Below are 10,081 nucleotides of genomic sequence, written 5' to 3'. Positions count from 1 at the left end.
TTTTTTTTCACACTGCTGTGACTTTGGGCCAGGTGTTGAGCATTTTTTTGGTTACATTGATAGATTTACACACCATTTCCACCTGCATTAGCCTCGAAGGCTCACTGTAAAATGCTTATAAAAGGCAATTAAGCAGACTGGGCATGTGAAAGCTCCAACAATAAACTCTGCTGACCTTTCTGGATGGTGCATCTTTGATCATTTTATCTTGATTTTCTCAACAGCTCCTTTTCTCAGAGTTGTTTTGTCTTGGCTCTTCTCTTGGCAGAACAGCTGCTTCTCTCTGGCCACTGGGTATGGCCTTATTTTATTTATTCTTGCCTTTAACTTTTGTAGAGCAGCCAGATACATGGGGATGGGTGTTACATAACAAATACAATAAATAAATAAAGCCCAATTTGCAACGTTTTTGCTGTCCACAGTGAAAGCTGTGGTCATGGAGAAAGGAGTTCATTACACAAAAATGCCCTGTTTGATCCTGTTGGGGCAAATGGCTAAAAAAATGGAGGATAGTTTGAATATAAAGCTCAAAAGCTGAAAAGCAAAATTACCAGAAACTCAACTGATTTAGGAACAACTGCAAGACTTGTTGAGTGATTTTGTTAAAATATAAATTTGAGGCATAGAATGTCTCTTTAGACCAAACAAGCCACTGAATTTAGATTTAAAACTTAATCCTTCCAAATTTAAAATGGTTGAAACTCAGGTTGCTGCTGGCACTGGCCACTAAGAAGCAATGCCAGAGTCTCAGTGTACTGTGGAAAGTTGATTATGCAGAGCCAAAAGACTGATCAAGGATTCACACACTGCAAGCAGTCACTGAGTTTATTTGAAACACTAGGAAAGATTTTATAGTGTTTAGAACTTTAAAAGGGTTTGAAAGAGGAGGTCAGCAGGGTCTGTTTTTGCAGTAGGCTCTGGGGCTTGAGAAGAGGCCTTTGCTAGTGTTGCCAGACTTTCCAGATGCTTTTAAAGACTAAAGACTATTTCTTCCCAGCTTTCACCTCTACTATAATTCTCCTGCCCTTTCCCCTACCATTTCCCATTTTGCCCTTTCACTAGTCCCTCTTTCTTTCTTCCCATGTAATTTCTTTTCCTTGCTCCTTCTCATTGCATCTCTTCCCTTGAACCAGTTCTTCCTATTCATTGGGATAAAATACTATGTGTATTATATTTGCCTTAGGAAGTAAGAGCTAAGTTGCCATTTTGAGTCGAGAATGTCTCATCGGCTGGATGGTAAAATATAAGAGATCCATAATTGTTTTGTTTAAAATCAGAGTAAGAGAGGCCTGATGATAAAATTTAAATGTACAGTCCGAACAGAAGCTTTGCTGTTGCTGGCCTTGTAACTCAGTGTATAAGAACTTTATCTCTGCTAGGAACAGCATATTTTCACAAGATATGTTAGTGTGCCCTTGCAGAAGGCCAACCACATTAACAAGATGACTTTTAGAGTGTAACCAGTAGGTCAAAGGAGCCTATTATTCCCCTTTATTTGGCACTGGTTATACCTCAGTTGGACTACAGTCTCAAGCTGTGCACTCTCAAGTGTGAGAAAGACATTGACAGGCTGGAGAAGTCCAGCGGAGAGCTGTGAAGCTCATCATGGAGCAGGAATACATGTGGCATATGAGGAGAGAACTGGGGCAGATTAGCCTTCAAAAGAGGAAAAAAAGAGGCAGCTCTTACTGCTATCTTGAAATATTTCACCTGTGCTGGGGTGTAGAGAAGACTGATGCATTCTCTTCCCAGGGGTGTACAGTGGAAGGAATGGGCAATGGATTGCGGGAACAAGGGACTTCAAACCAGATTTTTTTTTTAATGTCATGGTGTTAGGCTTCAAAATAGGGACCAGAGAGATGATGGAGTCCCTGTCAATGGAGATATTCAAAATTTGACTGGACAGAGTGCAGTAAGGCCTTAAATCACATTGATTTGTCATTGTGTTGACATACGGTTGAGTTGTTGTGTTGAGGGCATTACCTCAAAAGACATAACAGGATGCAATTTGGGCAGCAGCATACTGCAGATAAAAACCATAAACCAGCTTATAGTAAGGGGGATCAAAACTATCTTCGGCTACCAAACTTATTTATATTTTGCTGAAGTGAAAGTAATGTTCTTTAAAGAAGAAAATGGCCTGAGATGTGAATCATCACAGCATAGACTCAAGTCTACTTCCAGTGTCCATCTTGAAATCCAGCAGGGCAGACTTGAGCATGAGGGTGTAGACCACAGGGGATGTATTTGTACTGGAAATTGATTTCTCACACAGCCACACAGTGGCTTTTCTTTTTAAAAGTGTAGAATGTGACATACAGAATACTGAGGCAAAGACGTTGCTGGCATAGGGAGAAAAAATACTCAGATCTTGTAGGGCAGTGGTGCATTACTTCTTGTATTCCAGACATCAATATTATCATGATTCAATCACTATCAAAAGTATCTCTTGACCCTGTTAGTAAATCTAAAGCAACACAAGTATTTGATGAAGAAAAACAGTGAGTCAATTTGGACCTGAAGTCACAAAAGAAGAGGCTTGGAGTAGTACATACAATTCATAAACACCAGAATTAGGTTTGCATAATTAAAAAATTTTAAAGAGACAAATCTTAAGTACATACAAAATAGATGCTCTGAACAGAACCAGTTTCAACAGGATTTAATTAGAAGATTTTTGCTGCTTTATTTCCTTTATGGCTCCTGTAGAGTATTTAGCTTTAGAAGATAGAATTTGAGAGAGTGCTCTATGGAGATAGAATTAGAGTGTTCTATTCTATTTTTGTAACAGTGTAAACTTATAATTTATAAGGGAACAACTTAGGAAAAGTCTGATCTTGTGAATAAAAATGGCTAGATAAGCTAGTTATGCCAGCTACAGGAATAATTTGGTACTAAGATATCCTAATTCAGTGGCCTAGAAGGAATTCAAATTACTGGGCAAATTTGGAGGAGATAAGAATGAGATCATTTACACCTACTTCTGTGCTGCATAAACCTTCAGGACAAATTCTTCTCCTCACTCAGAATTTACATCTCTGAATAAATATTAACTTCATTTTCTCTACTGCTTTTCTCTACCCCTTTTTCCCTCTTCTTTATTTCTTTCTTTTCTTCTAAGAACTTAGGCACAGGGATGTCTTGTTGTGGGTTCCAAGTGGCCTCAGGTGAGAGCTGCATAGCTGAAAGTGCATCTGGAATGCAGAGCATGTCAAGTTTGGACAGGTAAATAATTTTGGTTTAAAACATTTGATACTGCAGATGTTGCTTAAAACAAATGTAGGCATTCAAGTTCTGCAAAAAAAAATTACACTTTCGGTGCCCAAATTCTTCTTTTGATTTTGCCAAAGATAGGGACTAAGAACAAAAGAGGTTTTAATAAGTTTTATTTAGACTTCCCAAATATTGGAAAGAGTATGATTCTTGTCCTGCAGTCACACTTTGAGACATAAGGGGTGAAAGAAAGAAAAGAGGGCTTATTTAATTAATGTTTGAAATTTATTTCTATTCTGCTTCATCTTCTTCTGAACGGGTAAAATAAGAAATTGTAGAATCTGTGACTTCAGTAGCTGCATAACAAGCATAACAAGCATTAGTGATGATTACAAACTGTCATTTTATTTACACACAAATTGTTTCATCTGAGGGATGTGTGTGAAACTGCAGGAAATGCTATTACTAGAACTCATTTACTAGAAATCACATCCTCAGTGACATTTAGAGAATCTTGAACAAATATTTCTTTTCATGCTTTTCCTTTGGTCTGAAGTTTTCCTCTGGGAACATGAAAAACAGGTTCTTTTATTTTGCATTTGTTAGCACTTGGATGTCTATAAAGACTCCTAACAATAAGTAGGCAATGGACTGAATGCCTTAAAACCTGGATAAACTTTTTAGGGCTAACTAATGTTGCATATTAAGTTCTGAAACTGAGGAAAAGCAAAGAAAGAGATGGTATTTACTCACTATTCAGAGATTTGTGTACCCAGACTAAAGTAAGAGTCCAAAGAAGAGGAAGATAAGGTCCATGGAGTGGACACAGGAAAAAAAAATAATCTGTTTAAATGTGTGTGCACTTGTGTTGGCACAGCTTGTATTTCTAGACAGAACAAGCACTAAAACATTACAGACAGCAACATGATGTGAAATAATTTTATAGAAAGAGGGTTTGTATTTACAAAATTAACTTCACAGGTATATTTTAAAAATCTCATTTCTGTTCACCACCTGCTTTTGTAATTACCTCATTTAGCCTGTGATGAAAAACAGAATGCTTTCTATAGACATCTTTGTTGACTACAAAAAACAAAATACTTCAAACATGTTTCACAATTGTCTTTCATATGTGATGTAAAATTAAAATAGCCCCCTTCCCGAAGGTAGAACACAACCAGCATTTTCCAATGACAAGGAAAGTGCTCAAATCCCTAGATTGCTGTGTTAAAGATAAAACTACGAATCTTTACTCACATCATTTTACATTTTAAGGAGAAAACAATGATCTGTGTGTCAGTGTTGAAATTCTTGACTTCAGTTTTTGGTTTTAACAGCTGGTGTGATTTAAGCTATGCCTCAAACAATTCTGGTATTCCAGCAGCAAGTCCAGCCTGTCTCCTCTTTGCTCCCTGTGTTGCCTTGCCCTTGTCTCACTTGCCTGACTCCCATTGCCCCCCTCAGTGTTTTGCACATTATGGAGGCAGAGACAGCGGGATGATCTGGTGGGAATGCCATTTTTCTCTCCCTATAATGTTGGTTTAAGTCAGTTCTGCTTCCTGATTGGTGTAGCTATAGTGTCAAGGAGTAACCATTGCTAATGCAAGGGAAGGAGCAAACACCCGCAGGCCAAGAGGAGAGCTGTTCTGCCTGTTAGCTGCACGCAGCTCCAGCTGCCCTTAGCTGTACCATTATATATCCTTAATCTGCAGTTCCTTGATTTCTGTAAGCCTTTGCTCAACTTGCTGTCCAAAGCCTTATTTGCCAGAATGAATTCTAGCCATGCTAAACAGTTGGCCAGTTTGAGGGACTGATCTGGCTCTGAATTAACTTGTCGCATCAATAACAAAACTGCAAATTGTCAGCTCAGTCACCCCCATGACTAGGAAGTGTCTCCCCAGGTAAATGTGTCAGCATCCCATGTGTCCTAGGAGACTGAGTTCTGAAGTTTTGTAACTGCAGCTTTCAGGCAGGAAGGCACAGAATTCTGGGATTTCTTTTTCCTTAGCATTTCCTGCCCCCTGGATGTATTGCCTCCCTCTTAGACTGGTTGTTACTTAGAATTGTAATTCCCTCCCAGTCACTGCATAGAGAATTTATCAGCACCTTGGATTTTTACCTTTAGGCACAGAAGCGTTAAGCATTGCAACACCAAACTAATTTTTTGGATCTCACTTGATGAGTGAGATTAGCAAACATCTTAGGAAAGATTGTAGAAATCCTTTATTCACATATTTTATTGTGGTGATAGAGGTGGAAAAAAGGAATTAAGCATTTCCATGTGATTATTTTTGTCTGTAAAGAAGTCCAATTTGTCAGCTCAGACCTGACATCACTTAAAGATGTTTCTCAGAGAATAATTTTTAAAATAAGCCCATGTTTTCAAACAACGCTAGCTCATACCAGAATGTGGCATCTTCTTGTACAATACAGTCTGTACGTATAATGTACAAAAAAGAAGATTACCTGATTCCTTTGCTGAATATAATGCTTTCTCAACTAGGTTTTCATTGGTTTGTTTGGTTGTTAGGAGTATAATTTAAATCTATGTGGAATAAATGGTTTCCCTGTGTGTTAGACATAAATTCTGAGTTTAGACTCCTGTTTACAAAGACACTAATGTAAAAATTACCTTCCTGGTCACAGTGCTTTGAAAAAAAAGTAAATTTGATGTGGTTATCTTGAACCTGCATTGTATGCAAATCAATCATTCTTCAAAGCTGGGTATTTGCTAGCAGTTCCGTGATTCCTAACATTTTATAATTCCATTGCTAAGTATTGCTAATTTTCATCATGAGTACAGTAAGTTCACGATTATAAGCTGCACCATTTTGACTAAAATTTTGGTCTGAACCCGGAAGTGCGGTTTGTAATCCGGAGCGGCTAATATATGAACAATGTTCTAAAAGTTGCCAACCTGGAAGTGCAAGCCTGTGGCAGCCCCAAGCCGAGCTGGAGCCCGCCTGGCCCCGGCAGAGGTGGAAAGCCTGGCAAAAGCGGGGCAGGCAGTGCAGGGAAGCCCAGCAGTGCGGGGAAGCCCGGCAGTGTGGGGAAGCCTGGCAGAGCCCCGGAAACTCGGCGGCGCGGGGCCGCCTGGCAGCGCGGGAAAGCCCAGCAGAGCCGGGGAAGCCCAGTGGTGTGGGGCCTCCTGGTGACATGGGGAAGCCTGGCAGAGCTGGGGTCGGCAGTGCAGGGAAGCCTGGCAGAGCCGGGGCTGGCAACGCCAGGCCAGGGCAAGCAAACGCGGCAGCAGCAGTGCAGGTGGCGGTGGGGGGTGGTGAGTGAGGCGGGTGGCAGCGGCAGAGCCACCTGGCCGGTCCCGAGCGGCCCCACCGACCGGTGGCACCGAGCTGGGCCAGTAAACCCAGTGATCCTGTGATTCTGTTACTACTTGGCAACTTTGTGAAAGTTGCACGAGGATCCTTGCTGCGAACGAAAGTGCAGCTTACAATCCGGTGCGGCTTATTTATGGAGGAAGAACGAAACATTGCCAACACCCCAGAAGTGCGGCTTATAATCAGTGCTGCTTGCAATTGTGAAATTACTGTAGTTAAATCGCTTCCTTTCTTTACTTTGCAATGGATTTATCTTTCCATGGCTGATGACTGAGATCTACTGAATAACAGCACTGGTTTTGACTGGGTGAAAGTTAATTTCTCTCATGGTAGCCTGTGTGGCTCTGTAGTTGAGATTTGGGCTGAAATAAATGTTGATAATTCAGGGATGTTTTTGTTATTGCTCAGAAGTGCTTGTACAAGGGCAAGGCCTCTTCTCACTTCGCCCCTGGTTTAGTATGCATATGTAGTTTTTTGAGGGGGAGATACAGCCGGGACAAACTGACCACTTTGGAAAGGACACGTGATGTATGTGGTGTCATATTCAGAGTACAAGCCGGGGGAAGAAGAAGGAAGTGGGGGGGATACTTGGCATTTTTCTTCCCAAGTCACCATCACATGATGGAACCCAGTGTTCCTGGGGCTGGCTGAATATCTGCCTGCCCATGGGAAGCAGTAAATTAATTCCTTGCTTTGCTTTGCTTACATGCACATCTTTTGCATCTCCTATTAAACTGTCTTTATCTTAATCCAAGCGTTTTCTTAGTTTCACCCTGAAAATTTTCCTCACCTGCCTGCTGGGGGTAGTGAGTGAGTGAGTGGCTGTGTGGTGCTTGGCTGTTGGTTGGGGTTGAACCGTGAAAATAACACACTAGCAAAATAGGTACTTTTAATTCTTGCATACATTATTTCTAGAAACAGATTTGTGATACTTCTGGGCTGCTCGTTCTGCAGGCCACATAGAGACTTCTTGAAAATGGTTATGAGAAGAAAAAAGTTGCCATTTCTTGTTTTTTGTTTTGGCAGATCTTGTCGTTTTTGTATCCAAAGGAGATCATACATTGCTAACTCTCTTCAGTTTCTATACTGACCCTGCTTTCACACTGACATCTAAGAAACTCTACTCTACTCACATAAAGATCTGCCTTTCATGTCTTACAGCCTATTTTTGAGCATTACAAAGGCTTGCCCATGCCACAGCTGAAGTGTCCCGTTACTTGGGATGTTCAGAGATACCACGTGCTCTCAGAAAGGTCATACCTTCCAGTTTTCAAGAGCTGCTCTGTCCTCAAACTGTCTTCTTATTCAGTCTCAATCTGAACCCTACTCTTCTGCAGTTAGGATTTCTGTTAATACAACCTAATAAGGATGGTAAGGATGGTGACATTTTTGAGGAAGTTTATCACTTCTTAATAATTTATGAAAAATATGAAGCCAGAAATGCCTAGGTTGAAAAATCTTCAGGCCAAGAAACAGACACAACCTCCTGAGAGCTACCAGTTTTTTAAATGACCAATTTTACCTGTGACCTGGAACTTAATTTGAAACTTAAAGTCTAAATTGAAACTTAGAATATTTATAAATATGATGATGCTGATAACTGTTTATTATATGAACAAAAAAACCCCATAATTCAGGTTATTTTGAGCCTTCTGAGGCTGAACACAGTAGTGATGAAATATTCCTGTAATAGATTTGGGTTGCATGGTTCTTAACTTATGATTTAAGATAACTTCATGTCTCTCATAGAACATTTCTGAACTATAAGACAATGATTTTTTTTTTTCACATTTGCTATGGCTAGAACCAAGTATAACGTGGTATCATGCCTATGCTGTCAATTGCAGCTCATGACACTATATGCACTAAGTGTCTGTATTTCCAAGTGAAGCTTCTGTATCTCAGTCTTCCCTCTACAAAACTCTAATGAGTTTGCTCAGCTCATTAGACTGTCTGTACAGAAGTTTTTTGAAACTAAATACACTAAGAATTATCTGGTACTTATAACTTGAATGATCCATGTAACTTGTAAAAACAGTGATGGTAGCTGATTTTAAATTAAGGCCTATTTGAAAGGAGTTGTTTTTTCGTCAGCAGTATAGCGAGAATTAAAAAGAGCTCTGTGGAAGTGGGAAACTTAACCTCATGGGGTAAATTAGGCTAGTCTGATTCATTCTGCTAGCTTTTTTCTCCTTAATCAGGCCTGAGCCTTAACTCACTGAGTGAGAAAGGGGAATGGAATCTGGTCCTGCAACAAGTGAGCTGAAGTAAAAATGTTTTATCTTCCTGCAATTTAGTGCAAGATGTGTTTTCTTTTATTCTTTTTCTCTTCTCTTTCATCTTTTTTTCTTTTCTAGTGTCAGTTTACTAAGTGTTGCCATAGCACTCAGTGTTGCCATAGCAATTGTAAACAAGTGAATTACATGACCAAAAGTTGGAAGGAGTAGGGCACATAAACAGCAGCCCTGTAGGTAGTTCCTGTCACTACCAGGAAGTAACGGGAGCATTTAAAAACAACAAAAACCATGAGTGCTCAACATCCATAAGTGGCACATAAAAATAAATAGAGGTTTCCATTGACTAGAATTGAGTTACAAGCAATGGGTCTCACTTTATTGTAGTCAAAGCTGCAGTCATTTTACAAACCTCCCACACTTTCTGCTGTTGCCTTTCTCTGGAATTACAATTCAGGCCTGTTTGTAATGCACCAGTACACAGAGGAAAATAATAGCTATTAGAACCTGCTTCATGATTTTGTTCTTAATTTTTGCTGTGATAGGATAGCATAGGTTCGCATGTTTCCATGAATTATTTTTACATTTTTTTCCTTTCCCTGAGAATTCTGAAGCTCACATTCAGAAGCTGCAATTTTTTTATCTACACAAAAAAACAGCTAAAAAGGTCTAGCATTTTGTTGGTAATTTAGTTGGATTTCATGCCCAGAGGTTTTTTTACATCAAAGATGTAACATGGTATAATAACAGTATGAAACCAGAAGTGTTCAGTTAAAAGAAAAAGGAAAAAAGAAAAAGAAAAAGAAAAAGAAAAAGAAAAAGAAAAAGAAAAAGAAAAAGAAAAAGAAAAAGAAAAAGAAGAAAAAGAAAAAGAAAGAAAAAGAAAAAGAAAAAGAAAAAGAAAAAGAAAAAGAAAAAGAAAAAGAAAAAGAAAAAGAAAAAGAAAAAGAAAAAGAAAAAGAAAAAGAAAAAGAAAAAGAAAAAAAAGGAAAATCAGACACAATGCATCCTCCCTCAGCTTTCTGACTTGATGGGGCTGGAAGGGAGCTGTGGAACTGCTCAGTTTGGATGGCCTCTGTGGTATGGAAGAGATGTGTGAACCAGGCACCTTAATTCCTCTTTGTGGATTCTTGTGCTTGCTTTACCAGCAAAAATGCAAAGTATGTCTACATGGAAGTGTACTTTAAAAGAAACCACAAATTGTTGTAGTATGCCAGGAACAAGAGCTACGAGTCTCAGAAGTAAATACCATTGATAAAAGGGAAAGTGATCCTATCTTTTCCACTGATCCGAATATTA

The sequence above is a fragment of the Catharus ustulatus genome, chromosome Z, assembly GCF_009819885.2.
Source record: "Catharus ustulatus isolate bCatUst1 chromosome Z, bCatUst1.pri.v2, whole genome shotgun sequence".
Taxonomy (NCBI): Eukaryota; Metazoa; Chordata; class Aves; order Passeriformes; family Turdidae; genus Catharus; species Catharus ustulatus.
This window is presented reverse-complemented; position numbering follows the sequence as displayed.